Raw genomic sequence first — 19,714 nt, forward strand, 5'->3', positions numbered from 1 at the left:
CACAATACAAAGAGATTAATAGAGAGTCAATCCTTGAAATTAAAAACAAAATCTGAAAAAAAAAATTCGAATTCTGTCTTTGGTTTCACATCTGTGTATTACTCCCACTACCATTACCATAGATATTTATCTAGTACCTTTGACATAGATGACTTGCTCAATCTTCTTTACTCTGTACATTGGGTATTGTATTAGTTTACTGGGGCTGCCATAACAAAATAGCTCAGGATGGATGCTTTAAGTGACAGAAATGGACTTTCTCACCATTCTGGAAGTCTGAAAGCTGGAAGTCCTAGTCAAGGTGCAGCAGGGTTGGCTCCCTCTGAGGGTCTCTCTCCTTGGCTTACCAATGGCTGCACTCTTGTGGCTTTGTCTTCACATGCTGCTCCTTCTTGCAGGAGCACCCTGGTATCTCTTCTAATAAGGGCACCAGTCAGAGTGGATTGGGGTTCCATCCTAACAGCCTTATTTTAATTTAATCACCTCTTCAGATGTCCTCTCTAAATACAGTAACATGTCGAGGTACTAGGAGTCGAGATTTCAATATCGGAATTTTGGGGGTGTGAACAATTCAGCCCTAACAGATGTCACCTCCACTTTACAGATGAGGGAACTGAGGCCCAGAGAAACTAGTCACCAGATTCTTACCACATTGATCCTACCTAAATATCTAAGAAGTGTAGAAATTTGTGACTGTGAAAAAATGATGTTAGATTCAGTCTCCTATGTTAAATCACATAGAATCTATTTTAAACCAATACTAGAATTTAGCTACAACCCTACCGACCCTATTTATTGAGTTTATAGATTTTTTTAATTATTTAGGATAAAAGAATATGAGACTTTAACTCACCAAAGATAACTTAGTTTCAAACTATAGAATTCCTTGGCGACATAAAATAAAGCATTTAAGTTTTTAGAATTTCAGATATCATACATTCTAAGATTCAGTTGGCTGAAATATATATATATTTCTTGTTTCTTTTTTCCATGCTTATGAAGCCATCGTGATTCTTGTTCTGCCACTTACTAGTCATGTAATCTGGGGCAAGTTATTTAATAGTGTGGTGTGTCAGCTTCTTCATTCATAGAATAGTGATTTCTTCAGTTGAAGGTTATTATGAAAAGCAAATGAGTTAATATATGCATAATGCTTAGAGTTGCTCCTGGTATGCAGAGTAAATACATAATAAGTGTGAACAAATATTATTATAATATCTATGCACATATATCACATATTCAGTTTTGTTTACGAAAGCAGGATCAGTACGCTCTACCAGTATCAATCAGTGCCTTGTTTTCCAGTCTTCTTTGTCCTGCTCGGTGATACTGTAGCTCCCCTCTAACAATATCTCCTTTGCTAGGTGGCATGTAGAGGAAGGGATTTCTCTTTCACTGAAAAGCACAACAAAAACAAAATAATCCAGTTATAAAATGGGCAGAAGACATGAACAGACATTTCTCCAAAGAAGACATACAGACGGCCAACGGACACATGAAAAGATGCTCACCACCACTCAGCATCAGGGACGTGCAAATCAAAACCACAATGAGATATCACCTCACACCTGTCAGAATGACTAAAATTAACAAGACAGGAAACAACAGGTGTTGGCGAGGAACCCTCTTGCACTGTTGGTGGGAATGCAAACTGGTGCAGCCACTCTGGAGAGCAATATGGAGGTTCCTCAGAAAGTTAAAAATAGAACCACTCTATGATTTAGCAGTTACACTACTAGGTATTTGCCCAAACAATACAAAAATACTATTTTGAAGGGACACACGCACCCCAGTGTTTATAGCAGCATCGTCAACAATAGTCAAATTATGGAAATAGCCCAAATGTCCATTGACTGATGAATGGATAAAGAAGAGGTAGAGTATTACTCAGTGAAAAAAGGAATAAAATCTGGCCATTTGCAACAATGTGGATGGAGCTAGAGTGTATTAAGCTACGTGAAATAAATCAGTCAGAGAAAGACAAATGCCATATGATGTCATTCATATGTAGTATTTAAGAAACAAAACAAATGAACATAGCGGGAGAAAAAAGAGAGGCAAGCCAAGACACAAACTCTTAACTCTAGAGAACAAACCGATGGTTACTGAAGGGGAGATGGTTGGGGACGTGGGCTGAACAGGTGATGGGCTCACTTAATTCTATACCTGAAACTAATATTACATTCTATGTTAACTAACTGGAATTTATTTTTTTTTTATTTTTAATTTTTTAACTAACTGGAATTTAAATAAAAACTTGGGGGTAAAGAAAAGCACAGCTGCCAGGGGCTTGCAGAAGACCCACTGGTGCTTCCTCTCCAGGGAATTTAGAGGGTACCGCAGTGGACAAGCCCCCACTGGTCAGCCCCCACTTGCTGACTGCAGACGAGCTCTGGCCTATGCCTCCCCAGTGAACTTCTCTGCCACCAGCGGGAGGAGCCACATCTTCTTCAGCCAGCTCTGACTCCCCACGTGGCGTGGTGTGAGGAGAGGAGTCTCACATTTGTTCCCTCCTTGGCACTAATAAATGCATTTTTTATGAACTTATCATAGTTTCTTATTGCTGCTGTAACAAATTAGCACAAACTTAGTGACTGACTACAACGCCAAATTAATTTCTTACAGCTGTGGAGATGAGATGACCAAAATTAGCGTCCGTGGGCTGAAACCACCATGTCAATGGGGCTGCCCCTTTGTGCTTGCTTTGTCCAGTGTCCTCTGGTCATCCCATTCCTTATGGCCCTTCTTCTCTTCCAATCCAGCAATGCCAGGTGGCCTCCCTCTCACGCTGCCATCTCTTGGCTTCTGTCTGGCCGGCCTCTTTGTTTCACTTGGAAGGACTGCTGTGATTACCTCGGGCCCACCTGGATAATCCAGGATCCTCTCCTCATGTCAGCTCAACTGATGAGCTACTTCCCTCTCCTTTGCCGGCGACCTGAACACGCTGTGTTTTCTGGGGGGTTGGTTAGAACATGGGCATCTTTGGAAGCCCATTACCCTGCTACCACAGCCTTTCAGTTTACTTCATTGGTCTTATTCCCTTTGTGGCTGCCATTTCCCCTTCACAGTCTCCTTGGAGCTGTAGTCCTCAGCTGGTTTCCAATCCTGGCTATGTCTACACGTCTAGGCGGACACTGCTTTTATGGAGATTGATATTTCATTATTTAAGTGGACTGTGCTGCCAGTTTTCTAGACATTAAGCATATATTAGACAGACATGCCAGCTAAAGACATTTTTTTTGACACAAGAAGAGCCCATGATATGTTTTTAAATGGGAAACACAGATTTCAGGGCAGTTAAAAACATAACCGAAAAAAAGTGAAATTATGTATTACTTCAAGTTTAGAAACAGGGACCTTGAGACTCCTGGGTGGCTCAGTGGTTGAGCGTCTGCCTTCAACTCAGGGCATGATCCTGTGGGTCCTGGGATCGAGTCCCACATGGAGCTCCCCGCTTCTCCCTCTGCCTATGTCTCTTGCCCCTCTCTTTCTCTCTCTGTGTGTCTCTCATGAATAAATTTTTAAAAATTTTTTAAAAATGGAAGAAAGAAACAGGGACCTTGCCTTACACCTCTGTACTATTTGTTAAATGTCTACCTCCAGCTGAACCAGAATATTGACTTTTTTTTTTTTTTTTACTGTTATAGCACAAATATATTCCATTATAGTTCTACAGGAACAGCTGCCTGAGCAAGCTGAAATAGCTCAGTTGGGAGAGCATTAGACTGAAGATCTAAAGGTCCCTGGTTCAATCCCGGGTTTCAGCAGTGTTTTTGATGTTTATGCTAAATGTACCTTCTGGCAGACTTAACCAACATTTAAGCTGTTAGGGGAATATTAGGCTCTCATGCAGGCTCTGGGGCACATCACTGGCTTTTCAGGGAGGGGTGGTGTTAGGTGTCTTGGGAGGGAGGCCTTTTTATATAAACCCACTAGCTCCGTTGTACTTCCTGACTATAATAATAATAGCAGACTTATCTAGAATACTTGCTAAGTGTCAAGCTTTCTTCTAAGCTCTATGTATTAACTTACTTAAAATGGCCACTAAGGGGTATCTGGGTGGCTCAGTCGGTTGAGCCTCTGATCCTTGGTTTTGGCTCAGGTCGTGGTCTCAGGATTATGAGGTCGAGCCCCACGTCAGGCTCTGTGCTGGAGTGTGGAGCTTGCTTAAGATTCACTCTCTTCCTCTGCCTCAGTCCCGACTCTTTCTTAAAAACAAATGGCCACTAAAATTCTCAGTAATTACTTATTAAATAAGCAAAGCTTGTGCCTGAGTTCTGGAATGGGGTAGGTATACAGTCAATGGTTTTTACTTTGACCATCATTATTATTTCTATTGGCTAGGAACTTCCAAAACTATAGCTATGAGATATAAGTTATTTCTTCTTCTTTTTTGGAGGGGAGGGGTGAGGCTTACACATCATTTCCAATTGACATGAGTTGTTTCTTAGGACCTTCACCTGGCCATCTGTCGTCTGATAAAGCAGTATTCAAGGTCACCATTTCCCTCCTGATTATTTTTAAGTTCTGTATTAACAATTCCTTGCTTTCATATGGTTAATGCAAAAGGATGTTTTCCTACGGGTCTTTAGCTTTTCAGAATAGGATTTAGAGTCTTTTTTTATTTTCCTTCAAAGATTTTATTATTTATTTATTTATTTACTTACTTACTTACTTACTTATTTATTTCTGAGAGATACAGAGAGAGAAACATAGGCAGAGGCAGAAGCAGCCTCCCTGTGGAGAAGAGCCTGATGTGGGACTCAATCAACCCAACCAAAGGTCTTCCCTGAGTTTAAAAGCAGCAGTGGTTGGGGGGTATCTTTGAAGTCTCTGAGACAGAATGCAAACTTCCATGTTCTTGTACACATTGCCCTGGGAAGAACGTCAACAGGTATCAGATTCTAGTTTTGTGACCTAGAAAAGGTTCAGAAAAGTGATGCAAAAGATTTCCTCATCACAAATACTTGCTGATAATTTCTGACCTGACCTTTGAATTTTGCCAAGGTGCTGAGTGATAGAAATTTCTTGATTGTGTTTGCCCCTTGCTCAACCCTGTATCAATTGTGAGGTGGATTTCAGGAGGGAGCTCAGATTGTCAACCAACTTTCCTTCTGTCTGGGTGGTGGTCTTGGAGGCAAATTTCCCATAGTGAAGCAGACTGGATTTTTTCTGAAGGCTCCCATCCTACCATAGGGAACAATGACACCTCTTCTTCCATCTTTGTATTATTTAATGTCTATCACCTAAACGACATCACCATGACTTGGCTGTGCTTTGGTCAAGGGGTAGTGTTTCCAGTTAAAGCCAGGCATTCTCCAGGCTTTGGGCATTTACATAAAGTACAAATGCTGCAGGTTATTCTGTTTTGATTCCTCTTTTTTCCCAAGAATTTAACCATACTTCCAGATAATCTGCCCCCTTAAAAATGAATTGACTCAGGAATTCAGTTCCCATGATGAGGCTGGAGCAAGGGAGTGGGTTCCCACAAAAGTCTGACAGCTGAAGGAGTGAAGCAAGTGCATGGAGAAACTTCTAGGGTCCAACATCATGGTCCACTTCCAAACATAAAGTCCATTGAGATAGAGGCAGGATCTTGGCCAAAATGATGAGACCAAGTATTTTAGGCCAAACCAGGTGAGAGTCTCAGGGAAGTGGATGGGGAGCAAGCCTTAATGGATGACAGGGCTAGGGTAGTATAAAGGGCTATGAACAAGGTGGAAAGCACTTTTATTTCTTCTCAATAATGTCTTCATCATTATAACATGAGATTTGGGCTCTGTACTATTTGTATGTGTATATACACACATACACACACACACACAAACACACACACAGTAGTGTTAGTGTCTAAAGGGAATGTGGATGGTACTGACCAATATAGTTGGAAAGAGAATCAAGTATTTTTTAAATTTTTATTGTTTTTATGATTTTTTAAAAATTTTTATTTATTTATTCATAGAGACACAGAGAGAGAGAGAGAGGCAGAGACACAGGCAGAGGGAGAAGCAGGCTCCATGCAGGGAGCCCAATGTGGGACTCGATCCTGGGTCTCCAGGATCACACCCCGGGCAGTTTAGCAGTGCTAAACTGCTGCACCACCGGGGCTGCCCTGTTTTTATGATTATCCAAAAGTACAAACTACTGAAACTTTAAACTCTTTATGGAACTATATTGCTTAAAAAGTAAAGATAGGTCCACTCTAATCTCAACCTTGGAGTTAACTACCATTAACAATCTAGTATCTATTCCTTCTCTGGAGTTTTTTCTATGCACTGCTAACATAAAATGAATGTATATAAATGCATGTGCATTTTATACAGAATTAGACCATTAGGTCATAATATTTTTCCGTAGTTTCCAAGCAGTGGGACTGAATGCCTAAAATAATAATGGAAGTTTATTTTCCTTGGTATGTTTTCAAGTTTCTTTTAATGGAAATAAAGTAAAATATTAAAGGAGGCAAACACAAGAAAACTCAAGCTCTAACTACAACGTAATCCGAATTTTAAAAAATCACACTTCTACAAAATTTTTTAAAGATTGTACTTATTTATTCATGAGAGACACAGAGAGAGGGGCAGAGATATAGGCAGAGGGAAAAGCAGGCTTCCAACAGGGAGCCTGATGCGGAACTCGATCCCTAGACCCTGGGATCATGACCTGAGCCAACGGCAGATGCTCTACCACTGAGCCACCCAGGTGCCCCCACTTCTACAAAATCTTAAAATGAGGGGGCAAATGAGTCCAGTTAGTAGCAATGAAGATAATAGTAAGTGAAAATTTTATTGAATTTTTGTTCTGCGTCAGGCTCCATTTTGAGCAATTTCCAGGAATTAGTTCATTTAACCAGTGATGAAGAAATCTAAAAAGCAAGTGGTGAATAGGCATTTATAGCAATCTGAGAGATTGTAGAGGGAGCAGTCTACATTCTATGGTGTTCTATAAAGGAATAGGAAGTTACCAATGTCACAGAGTCCAAGAAAGAATTGGTGGGGACTGGCAGTGTGCAGAGCATTTAAAGAAAATGCTGCCATTATCGTTTTAAGGCCAGAGATCATAAATTGTATGAGTATAGTCTGTTCAGTAATATAAGTAGAAAGTTAAATAAGGTGATAGCTTATATATTTATCATTTAACTCATACTGATCATAAAAATACCAAACTTTTTCTTTCAATTTCTCATTCTTAGTATGGTATTTAATTCACAATGATACAAAACACTTTTATAATCTTTATTATTATTAATTATTATAATTTGCATGAAATCGTTTTAAAAACCCCAGTGACACCCAGAGTAAGCTGGAATTATATTTATAAATCATTCTCTTCAAAAATGTAAAACTTTGGCTAGAACTGATAACTTGGCCAATCTAAACCTGTTAGAAACAGCATCAACTGTTTAAAGCATAGTATTTCTTCCAGCACAAGTTCATTTTGTTTCTACATTTGGGATTTGTGTCAGTGGAATAGAAATTAAAATTGTGTTCATGCTTTTCTTTCCCTCGGGATCTGTGAAACTCTCCAAATTAACTCCAAAATGCATTCAACCTATTTCCTGAAAAGTCTAGCGGATAATTTTATGGAGGCTGTTCAGCGCCATAGAGACAACAGAGCTTTTCAGGTAAGCTAATGGAGGAAGAGAAGGACTGTGAGATAGAGAAAGAACAGGAAAGAAAAAATGGGTATTCTCCTTAAAAAAAAATAAATAAAAGATTTATTTATTCCAGAGAGAGAGAGAAAGAAGGAGAGATAGCAAGCCAGGGAAGGGGCAAAGGGAAAGAATCTTCAAGCACACTCTGCACTGAGCGGGGAGCCTGAAGGGGGCTCAATCTCATGACTCCGAGATCACAACCTGAGCTCGAACCAAGAGTGGGATGCTTAACCAACTAAGCCACCCAAGCGTCCCATGAACATGTGGATAGCCTCTTACGAAAGGGCTCAGAAATTAGGTGTAGATTAGAAAAAAATTAGGCTGAAGAGTCTACTTTTCCAGGTACACAGAGGGTGGGTTTCTCCTTAGAAAGGAAACTAAGGAACACAGTTCTGCAGTCTTGAGAACCTCTAATGGTTTAGTGTAGAATTGGCACAAGTCCAAGGACAAGCACATCTTTTACTGCATTATTTTAAAATTCTACATTTCAACATTCTAATCATCTTTTATATTAAAAAGCTGTAAAAGCTAAGGGGCACGTGGCTGGTTCAGTCGGTAGAGCATGCATCTGTTGATTTTAAGGTTGTGACTTCGAGCCCCATGTTGGATATAGAGATTACTTTTAAAAATATTTTTTAAAAATGTTAAAAACTGTGAAAGCCATTTCAAAACATACAACAGTGATTACTTTATGCCAAAATGCAGTCACTTCTTGGCTTAAAAAAATTTTAAAAAGTAGTCCTGACTGAATGTGACTCGGAGTCCACAAACTTTCTCTCTCTCTCTTTTTTCCTTTCCGTAAGTGGTCACTTATTCTGTCCTAAATAATTTCCATGTTTATGGTTCCTTTCAGAAGAAAGTTCACAGGAGTAATCAGATATAGCCAATGGGAAAGAATGGTTGCATGGAGACTAGTGCCATGTACCCAACCCTCTCAAGAATCTCACTCCAAAAATACAGTGTCAAAAGCTCTAAAATGTGTGAAACCATCTATATTTACATTCATTCTGAATGAAATACACCTGGATAATTTTGTGTAACTAACGAAGATTACAATTATCCTCTTTTTTCTTTTAGAAGCAGCCTTTCCCCGAGGATAATGAAGGTTAGACTTGACAAATGCTACATAATTTGCATATTTTCACTTCATTTGTATGCTTGGCCTGAGGTTTTCTATCAATTTCAAGAACTGAGTTCACTGAATATGCCTTTTTAGACTTTATGGATATTTAAGATCCATATCTACCATCAGCGCCTTTCCCCGTCAGTTACCCAGGGGGATTCTTAGCTTCTTTTGCCCACATATCATTAATTTTATGCCTATCAATCTTGCCTTCTGATGAAAAGGAAGGAGGGATTGCGTACTTTATTTCTGGGACATCTCATCTCCCGTTTACTTGGCAGGAATTCTCTGCAAAGATGACAATCCAGGACTTGGATTGCCTACAGTGATCTGGAAAAGCTTTCAGAGGTTATTTTATAGAGCTGATAAAATTTTCTACCAGAAGATCAAAAATACACACTTTGATCTTTTGTCAATTTATCAGCCTTGTAAAAAAAAAAAAAAGTAAATTTGCCCAGAAATGAACATTTATGTTCCCTGAATAGTTCTATATAGTTAACAAATAATGCCTTCCATAAACCAGGGCTTCACTGGTCTCAGCCCTATTCTAAGTAGTTCTGTTCTTTCTCCTATGTAATTTAATAATCCTGTGTTAGACCCATTTTACAGAGGAGGAACCCTCATGTAAGGAGCTTCAGTGGTTTGCCCAACATCTCATTGCCAGTGAGTGGATCAGGTCAGCATTTAAACTTGTCTGACCTCCCAAACCCTGGCTTACTTTCTCTGCAACATCCCTTCCTAGATGAGTGTTCTGGTGATCAATTTCATCTGTCATTGGATTAGATTAAAGGGTCAGTATTAATTGCATAATTTCATCCTTACCTTTTTTTCCTAAATTAAATGTTCACACTGTCATGGAGACAGCATTGATTTACTGCTACTGATTATGTGCTAGGCACTCAGCTGGACAGTTCCACATAATTTCATTTACTTGTAATGACAGCTCTGGGGGCGAGCATTATTATTTTCAACTTTAGGGTAAGGACATTGATGTGCAGAGAGGTAATCCATCCGTGGTCACACAGTGAACTAGGAACAGGGACAGGATTCAGTCCATCCCTGCTGATGCCAGAATAAATCTTCCTAGAGCTGATAGTGTCATTTGATGACAACCAATGCTCTCATTCACACTGACACTTTGCCCTTGACCAACCAACCAGCACATGTTAGCTTGGTTCTTTTAACAAATCACACCTGAAGATTCTGGGTGGCATCTTATGGAAAGTAACTTAAAATAACATTGTGAAGGACTAGACTTTTCTCTTTGATCTTTATTATTTTTTCTAATTTGCCAAGTCTTCTTCTTCTTCCTCCTCCTCTTCTTCTTCCTCTTCCTCCTCCTCCTCCTCCTCCTCTTCTTCTTCTTCTTCTTCTTCTTCTTCTTCTTCTTCTTCTTCTTCTTCTTCAGAACTTTATCTTTTGCTTTAGGACACAGAACTCAGTTTCACAGAACTGAGCATGAAACTCAGGATGTAGCAACATGAAGATCACCAGCAGCCTTCACAAGGCATAAACATTAAAAGGAACCTAAAGAGTCATCTACCAATCTGCTACCCACCACAAGACTGCTTTTCAGATGCTCTTGACAGATCTTCCATCCAAATATACACAACCGAATTTGCATGCAATACCACTATTTACTTAATTCATTTTATTTATGAACTTTTGGGCTTTATATGGATTTCAAATGATCAGAGGCAGCAACTATTGTATAAAAGGCCATAGAATGATGAGATGTCCTCAATATTGTATATAATAATTTAACTAATATTTATTGAGCATCTATTGTATTGCAGGTATTGGCCTAGGAACTAGGATATGGTAGTGAAAGAGGAAAGCAAAGAGCTTGCCATCATGAAGTTTCCATTTTGATGGGAGACACAAGTAATAAAACACTGAACAAATAGATAAACTAGGTATTTGCAGAGTGATATGTACAATGAAGGAAATAGAGTGAGTGCCAGGAATAGTAGGGAGTAACACTGTAATTATATGTGGTTAGAAAAGTAGAAAAGTCCTCTCCAAAGAAATAGCACTTGAGCTAAGTGGTTAACTTAGCTCACGGAGAGTGGTTAACTAAAATCCACGCAAAAAGCATTCTAGATAGAGCGTGTGACAAATAGAATGAGTTTTGTGGATTCAGGGAGCAAGAAGAGAGCAAGACCTCTCTTGACCTCAAGGCCTCTAATTCCTCAATTCCACAGTGTGGAATCTGGGAAAGAAGTAGAAGATAAGGTAAAAAGATACACAAGGGGAATTATAGTTTCTGTCATGATAGAGCGACAGGGGAGAGACTTACACTCCAGCCCTAAGCAATTAGAGAACTCAATAAATTATATATTAAACAGTGGTTTTCAGATTTTGGACAACCTGCAGTTATAACTAGGATCCTTGAAAAAAGGAGAAAAGGAAGCTGATCCCTACAATTGGACTAGGTTATGACGGGGAGACCACTTCCAGGCTTGAGTGCAGGAAGGGAAGAACCTGGACCCTGGAAGTCTTTCTACCTTGAAGAGTACAAGATCAGAGTTTAGGGTGGTCAAAGAGTGGATGGAATCTGTGGGTCATAGTACAGAGAAGAGAGGGCTGCACCTGGAGAGAGCCCAAGACACCTACAGAGGTGTCCTTTCAAGTCTTTGGCTGAGTATCGAGCTCAGCATGCATGAGAGAAAATTACCCAAAGCCAAGGAAGGATCCATCAGAAAGGAGAAGACAGAAGAGTCTTAGAGCTTAAACAGGACTGGGAATCACTTGTGCCCCTATCAGCTGAGTGGAAAACTCTTACAAAACACAAGGCATGGGATAGAATCCTCAGAAGTGTGTCAACTCGGTAGTGAAGCAAAACTAGCAGCAAACTAAAGGCTACTCTAGACCTACACCAAAAAGGATCAAAGCAAACATCAAAAGAATCCACCTGAGTCCAAGTACTTTAACTGTGAACCAACAGGTAAAGGAATACAACAAAATCCTGTAATCAATCAATACATAAAGTTCACAATATCTACCAGTCAATAAAAAAAACTACTAGAAGACCACCGGGCTGGCTAAATGGGTGGACCATGTGACTCTTGATCTCAGGGTTGTAAATCCAAGCCCCACATTGGGTGTAGAGTTTACTTAAAAATAAAATCTTTACAAAAATTTACTAGACATGCAAATAAATGGAATATGACCCATAATCAGTAGAAAAATAAAAGAAATAGACCCCTAAAGTGGAGATGATGCAACTAGCAGATAAGCACTTTAAAACAGCTCTTATAAATACAGTCCACATATTCAGAAAGGAGAGAAACACAAGATCATAAAGAGGAGAGAAATACATGATGTAAAAAAGACTCTAATGGAATTTTGAGAGTTGAAAAATATAGCATTTGAAATGGAAAACATATTGGATGACATTAAAGCAGAAAAGCTCTACTTTGAAGATATTGCAGTAGAAGCTATCCAGGCAGTACAGAGATATCAAAAACAAAACAAGACAAAAAAAGAATAGAGCATCATTGACTTTCAGGATAGTATTAAATGATGTAAAATATGTGTAATTGAAGTCCCAGTAGGAGGACCAGTGAGACAGGGACTGAAAACATATCTAAGAAATAATCAAAAACATTTTTTTAAATCTCATGACTACAAGTCATTGGTTGAAAAACTATCACTTGTGGGCCAAATCGGCCTGATGCCTATTTTGTAAATAAAATTTTATTGGAGGGGTGCCTGGGTGGGTCAGTCTGTTAAGCATCCAACTGTTATTTTGTCTTAGGTCATGGCTCCCCACTCAGTGGGGATTCTGCTTGAGATTCTCTCTCTTCCTTGCCCTCTGCCCCTCCCTGGCATGTGCTTTCTCTCTCTCTCAAATCAATAAATCTTTAAAGAATTTTTATTGGAACACAGCTATGCTCATTTATGTATTGCTATTTACCTAATATGGCTGCCTTTGAGTAGTTGTAGAAACTGTATGGGTGCACAACCTAAATTATTTACTGTCTAGCCATTTCCAGAAAAAATTTGCCAGGAGATTTCGGGAAGAGATTAACTGTAAGGGACCAGAAGGGAATTTTGGGGGTTGCTGGTATTGTTGTATATCATGAGCTTATTTGTCAAAGCTCATTGAATTGTACCCTTAGGACTGGTAAATTTTATTGTATGTAAACTGTACTTCAATAAAGCTAATTTCTCAAAATACAATATGTAAATGGCTAGTTCAACATCATGTAGCCTTTGATAAAGTGTTTGGCTTGCATTTTAAATGTAATCAGTAGGAAGCCAATGAAGAATTTTAATCAGAGGAGGAACAATTTGAACCTTTAAATGGTCATTGGAACTGTAGTGTGGTAAATGAGAGACAAGGAACTAATTTCAAGGGTTTTGTAGGATTCTCCTGAAAAGATGATGGTGGCTTTCAAACTCACATGCTGAAGTGGATTGGTGATTTGATTTTTGAGGTAGATCCAGCCATCTTGCTGATTGAATGTGGAAGCCAAGCCTAGAACCAGACAAAACTTTAAGGACTTGGACAAGGAAGTGGGTGGTGGTGTTCTTTACTGGGATGGAAAACATGGTGGGGGTGAGGGTCAGGCAAAGTCCAGAGTGTGAAAGTTAAGTCTTGTCTGCTCGTCTTATGTATGCCAGATAAGTTATAATGTTCAACACATATAATCCTTTTGTTATTGCAGTTGAATTCAGGCATTCCTAACTTGGCAATAAATTCACTTCCACTATGATCTAATGCTTTTATAGAGAAAGCAGCATTTTGACAACCGGCAGTTGTATAAAAAATGAAAGATTCCTGTTTTAGATCTAGTATAGATCTACATCATTGTGAACTCTTGCATAATTCCACTTCCCAGAAGATATTTAAAATTATGTTGAAGCAAAATTAAAACAAAATCAGCAAGGAGGCATTTTGAATAGCAATTCTACTCACTATAAAAGTAATCACTAAGGAGATTAAGTAAGATAATTTTACATGATTAATCTTCAGCAAAGTCACTCTCCTTTCACACTTTGAGTTTTCATTTCCCAAACACCTTATTCCTCCCAAGATTCTGACAGACTCTATCATTTGCATGCTCATTGTCTTTAATGGTGTGCTAAACAATTAACCCATGTGTTTCCTTTTAATTTTTATCATAAAAGAATTTTCTGATGAACTTAACATACAGTATTGTGTCTATTAATTAATTATGTGTTTAACTTTATTTTGTGAAAATCAATACCAGAAAATCAAATTCTTAATGTTTAGAGGGATCTCTCCTTTTTATATTTGCTCTTTGAAAATGAATCCTGCTTTTCTCTCCAACCTCCTCCCACCACTCCACTGCAGCAAAACCCTTGACCAATTATGTGTCTCTTCTCAGGGTGTGGCCAACAACATACCTGAAGCAAAGCAGAACCAAGAAAATTAGTTCCAAGTCTGCTGGTATCTGGAAGCACCTTGTCACCTGGAGGTAGGGCCCTAACTGAATGAATGTGTTGGGTTCACCCATCCTGGCTCCAGCTTGGATCCTTCCATTCCTTTTCTGGATCGGAGGTATCCCTTCATCTTATGAGTTCCCTGATTGCTCCTACTACTCATCTGGTTTACTCCTCCCAGTATATTTCCACACCTAAACTTACCCTTGCTGTTCCTCTCTTTCTCTTACCTGTTGAACTTGAGGTAACATATATATTTCTTTTGTCTCCAAGTAGAAGAAGAAATTGGTGCTTCTTAAGGGAGTGAGCTCCCTTCAAAAGCATCTTCTGCAGGCTGGGATTCTCACTATTCAGAAATGAAATTGAGACTTTACTGTGATACAAAGGGGAAAAACTGCCAAATTTAATCTAGTCTCCAGCTCATGGGACTTGACATCCCAGTCACACTTAATTCTTCCACTAATTGGCATTTTCCTTTAAAAATTGTGATCTACAAAAAGTCACAATTTGCATTTTTTCTTCATCTGAGCTCTCTGTTCTGTTCCATTGATCTATTTGTCCATTCTTTCACCAATAGCAGGCTGTCTTGGTTATTACAGCTTTCTAGTAAGTCTCAAAGGAAGATAGTGTCAGGTCTTTAACTAGAACATACAATTTTTGATACAACCCACACATGCTTCCGTGAAATATGACCATTAGATGAGTTCTTTCCTTGCAATTTTAAATCTTTTCTTTGTTCATGAACACCATCTTATTACATTTCGCTATAGCTCCAAATTCTAGGATACTTTACTTTCCAGCCTCTTTCATTTGCAGAACATTTTGCAGGTGTTGATGGACTTGGAGTAGGAAATTATTATTGCCTCATAAGGACAACAAAGATTTCCTCTTTCTAAACTATGAGTGCACAAAATAGATTATATAATAATATGATACTATATACGACACTGGGGTTGATATGCCTCAGTCCCTCCCAACCCCAGTTGTTAATGATCAGGCCCTTGTGAGCAAGAGTGCAACCTGGACACACGTTGTCTCAATCTTCGTCCCTCTCCTATCTCTTTACCCAGGAATCTCAGCTAACGTGGAAAGAGAATATCTCTCACCACTAAAACCAGAGATGGGTGCCATCTACAGCTTTGGTACCACAGATGTCAACCAAGTTGATAAAAGACACGTTTGCCATCAGGTCTCTTGTTGGGGAAGCTTATGCACCCAGGAAATTCCCATGACGCTGTGGGAAGAGAATAATCCCCACAGGTTTCCAAAGCTCAGGAAGATCACCTTTAGCTTCCAAGAGATAAAATCCCCCCAACGTCCTCCCTGTACCTGAGCTAGGGCCTCTTGCAGTCAGACCCACATGGATATTAACAGAGCCTGTATTTCCAACAGAACAACTAGGCTGCAGCATCATAGGAGAAAATGGAGACGGAGAGCGATAATAGGATCAGCCACTTGAAAATATGATGCCACACTGAATAGTGGATAAACGGCCCTAAGAAGACAAAATTACTGCAGAAAGTGGAAAACATTTTAACAGTATTTAAACGTGTCTTCTTGTTGATGTCAGGGATATTGCAGTAATAAATCAATCTTGTCATAAGAAAGGACTGTTTACAAAAATAAGAAAGACTCCTTAGAAGGAAAAAAAAATTATTGTCAACCATTTTTAACTTATTAGAAGCACTGATGGGGAAAACATTCCCCAAAATGGAAATAATGATTTAGAAGGGTAAATAATTTTTCCAGGTGCAAAGGAAAAACACCAAGGAAGAGAATTTCTCAAAGAAGAGCCCAAAGAGATCCCATGTTCATGAATAGGAGTACTAGGAAACCAGCAAGCAGATGGATGATAAGCAAAAACAAATCACAAAAGAAAATTTCCCCAGTTTAGGAATTCTGTGAATTCTGACTTGGAATGCATCACAGATGTTTGGCAGGATTATTGAAAAAGTGGAAACAAATTGAAAAACATATATTTGATTTCTAAGGATAAAATAAGCATTTTCCAAAATAGACACAAAATACACTTTGCCTGCAAAGGAAAGAGAATCAGACTCACATCAGAATTCTCACTTGCAATACCAAATGCCAAATGCAGTGTAGAGCAATGTTGGCAAATTTCTGAAGGAGCGTTTTCTGAGAGTTCCATATCTGACAACCGGTGGACCCTTGTCCGTTCCAGCTTAGCTCAGCAATCTACCCCACAGCCTACCTCTTGCCTGCTGCTTCTCAGCTCTGTATCCCCCACACCAACAAGGATGAAGGCCACAGACTTAGATCCTCCTCTTGTGTAACTACATGGCCCTCCTTCCTTAGAGCAGAGCCATCCTGCTCCTCAGGCTCCTTCCATGGCCCCAGGGAGAAGAGAGGCCCCATCACCATCCTAGCACGTTTTCCTCACCAAGCCAAGGCTCCGAGCAAAATGAAGAAATACATTTGACTCCCTTCTCCTATGACACAATCTCACCTGAGGCCGCCCAGACCTCTTCATTTTACTCTTCCAACTGTCCCTCATTGACCAGAAGGGACAAACTCCTCTTTTACTTCCTCTGCTTAACATCTGCCACCTTGCTGGTTCCACCTTGCTTGGCCTATTTCTCCTGATGGACAAAACTATTTTCTATGAACTTTGGGAGAATTACTGCTTTGTGGTCAGGGCCTAGCATTTGATATATTAAGTACAAGCAAAGGAGTTTAGACAAGTCTTTGTTTTCAACAGACTTTCAAGCATATTTGCCTATTGTCTTCCTGCAAAATGCCGTCTAAATGTCAGAAACTGAAAACTCTTTGTTCATCCTTATACTTCTTCTCCACAAATGAATCTTCACGGTTCTCATTTTCCAACATCTCTTGGTAGCAGATGAACACCTTGGCCTTAACACGTGTGGAAACGCAGAAGAGAAAAGCATGTAAATATTTTTAAAAACATTATCTCTATTGTGCTATGCAAACAGTTAAACCCACAGAGTTTTCTTGAGGGAATTATGAAGGTTAAATTCAAAAAATAACTTTTTAAATAGGAGTGGCATAATATAAAAAATAATTTTAGTAAAATGTTATAGTTCTACTTTCTATCACATTCAGTGAAGCAAGGTCAAACAATAAATAAAAAGGTACAAAAATTAATCCCGTTTGGAAATGTAAGACTGCTCTTCTAAGAACTCATATCAGCAGAAAATAAAAATTGAAGTTACAAGCTCCTTAAAACCAAACAGCAATGGGAATATTAGGTATTAACAGTGACAGAATTTGGCCACAGTAATACACTGAAGAAGATTCAGGATTCAATGCTTCTATTATTTAATAAGAGACAAAGCATTTAATTCAAACTCATAATAAAAATAATTACAATACAAAGCAAAAGGAAGAAATAGAAAATAATAAACATAAAGCTAGAAATAATTGATAAGCAAACTGAGGTAGAAGTAATGGATAAAATGAAGACTTCAACCTTTGGTGGAAGTGAGTGGATTAATGACAGATACATTTTACAAAACAAACAGGTTCTCAAGGTCATCTGAGAGAATAATTGAAGACCACCATTGAAGATAACCAAGTTGGACACATATTTAACCTTCAATCTCTCCTGAAATCCTACAAAAATGAGAGTAAAGGTGTATTTCTGTTTGATATTTGCAGAATTCCTCAAGACCAAAGGGGTGAAAAGGAAATAGCCAGTACCAGGATCTGCAAAGCAGATGGATAATGGCAGCTGACTTAGCAGCTCCTCGAAATCCTAACCCAGCAGAGGAGGAAATCAAGAAGCAATCCGATTTAGAGTATAGACTTCGAAGTCTCAAGAACTGGAAATATTGGGAACATATAAAAGTAGAGAAAAAGTGATGCTAAAAGCCAGAGAAGATTGGTTCCTAGTCTGTTTAAGAAATTAGAATTTCAACATGCCCTCCACAGTCTCCATGGAGCTTTTTTACTGGCTCTCTCCCACTCCCCAAATTGGACTAGAGTTGTTCATTTTCCTGCAGAGAATACTACAGAAGATACCAGATGAAGTTGGATGTGAGCATATTTTGCTGAGAACAAGAGAGGTACATGCAAAGTTCAATGTGGGGATATTTTGCTGAGAACAGGGAGGGAACTACAAGTTGACACAATGGATATGAGACTTTCAGCTTTTTCCCCCAAAGAAGCCCCCCCAATACTGGCAGCCAGAAAGACATCCTGAAGGCAGGATAGACTGGACTTCTCCAGGCAGGGAAATGTAGGCCAAGAGAAGAAACACAAAGATGTTGATGTGTCAGGGGTTTTCTTAAGGAAACAGTCCAACCAGAGTTTCTTAAAGTGAAGATCACAGTCAACAAGTCTCACACAGGCATTCAAAGCTTCCAATCTTGGTTTCATGTTGTAACAGCCAAAGAGCAAAGCATATAATATGAGAAACCAAGACAAACAGGGAAAAGCTACTTGGAAGGCACAGGGAAAAGATAATTTCAAAACAGTCATCAGGATCTCTAGAGGGCGAAGAGAAGATGCAGTGTTAACAGAGTGAGAACATGTTGCTCTAAGAAAAGGAGCACGTAGACAGTAAAGAAGATTTCTTATAAATTAAAAATACCATCACAGAGTTGAAAGACCCAATGGAAGAAGGATAAGAAGATACAGCTAAGATATAGAAATTTACCATGAAATAGGGAGAAAACAGGAGAGAAAGATGATGAGCAGACTGGTCCAGGGGGGTGTATCTCAACAAAAGGAATTCCAGAATGAGAGACAGGAAGGAACAAAGATAAGGGAAGACTATCAAAGAAATAATTCAGAAACACTTGCCTACAACTGACTGATACAAGTTTGCAGCCGGGATGGCCTTACCAGTTGCTCAAAATAGAGCCTATGCAAAATACATAATCATGAAATGAAATTTCAGAATGCTTGGCAATGACAAAAAGAGTGTACGAGTCCAGACAAAGATAGAAAGACTTCACACAGAGATCAAACATTAGAATGAATAGAATTTTTTAATAGCAACACTGAAAGATCATAATAAAGAAGTACATTCTGAATTCACAGAAAACTGTTTCCCAATAAACATGAGAAGAGTTGCTCAATATCAGTAATAAAAAAGAAATATCAAAGCATCAATGCCTTTTGTCCATTTTTATAATGGAAAAGGAAAAAAATCTGATCCTGTTCAGTGTTTTTAAAGACAATAGGAAAATAGAGGCAGTGTGCAGTTACTTGGAATAACTAAAATATCGCAGGGATCCACGCTTACCTGTCAGAAGGACCAGAGGTCATTCTGGTGTCAAATTGTCTTATTCTTGGTCTGATATTGAATGTGGGAGCTAGAATATCCAAAAGTCATTTAATTCATATTTTATTTTACATTTAATAAATTCTCTTAGGCAATTATTTTAAGCCATCAAAAATATATGCATGTATTTTTATATATGTATATATGTATGCATGTGTGTATGTATTTTTTACTGCACACATGTGTATGCAAGTATGCACTATACAAATCACACACACACACACACACACACACAGAAACTATTGGTGAAATT

General features: G+C 38.8%; 1 non-coding gene across 1 annotated transcript; it reads left to right on the forward strand.

The window, feature by feature from the left end:
- The first annotated feature begins 3,694 nt into the window (after positions 1–3,694).
- On the forward strand, positions 3,695–3,767 carry TRNAF-GAA (transfer RNA phenylalanine (anticodon GAA)). Its single transcript has one exon. It is a non-coding gene; the product is annotated as a tRNA-Phe (tRNA).
- The last annotated feature ends 15,947 nt before the right edge of the window (positions 3,768–19,714 follow it).

The sequence above is a fragment of the Vulpes vulpes genome, chromosome 9 (genome assembly GCF_048418805.1).
Source record: "Vulpes vulpes isolate BD-2025 chromosome 9, VulVul3, whole genome shotgun sequence".
Classification (NCBI taxonomy): Eukaryota; Metazoa; Chordata; class Mammalia; order Carnivora; family Canidae; genus Vulpes; species Vulpes vulpes.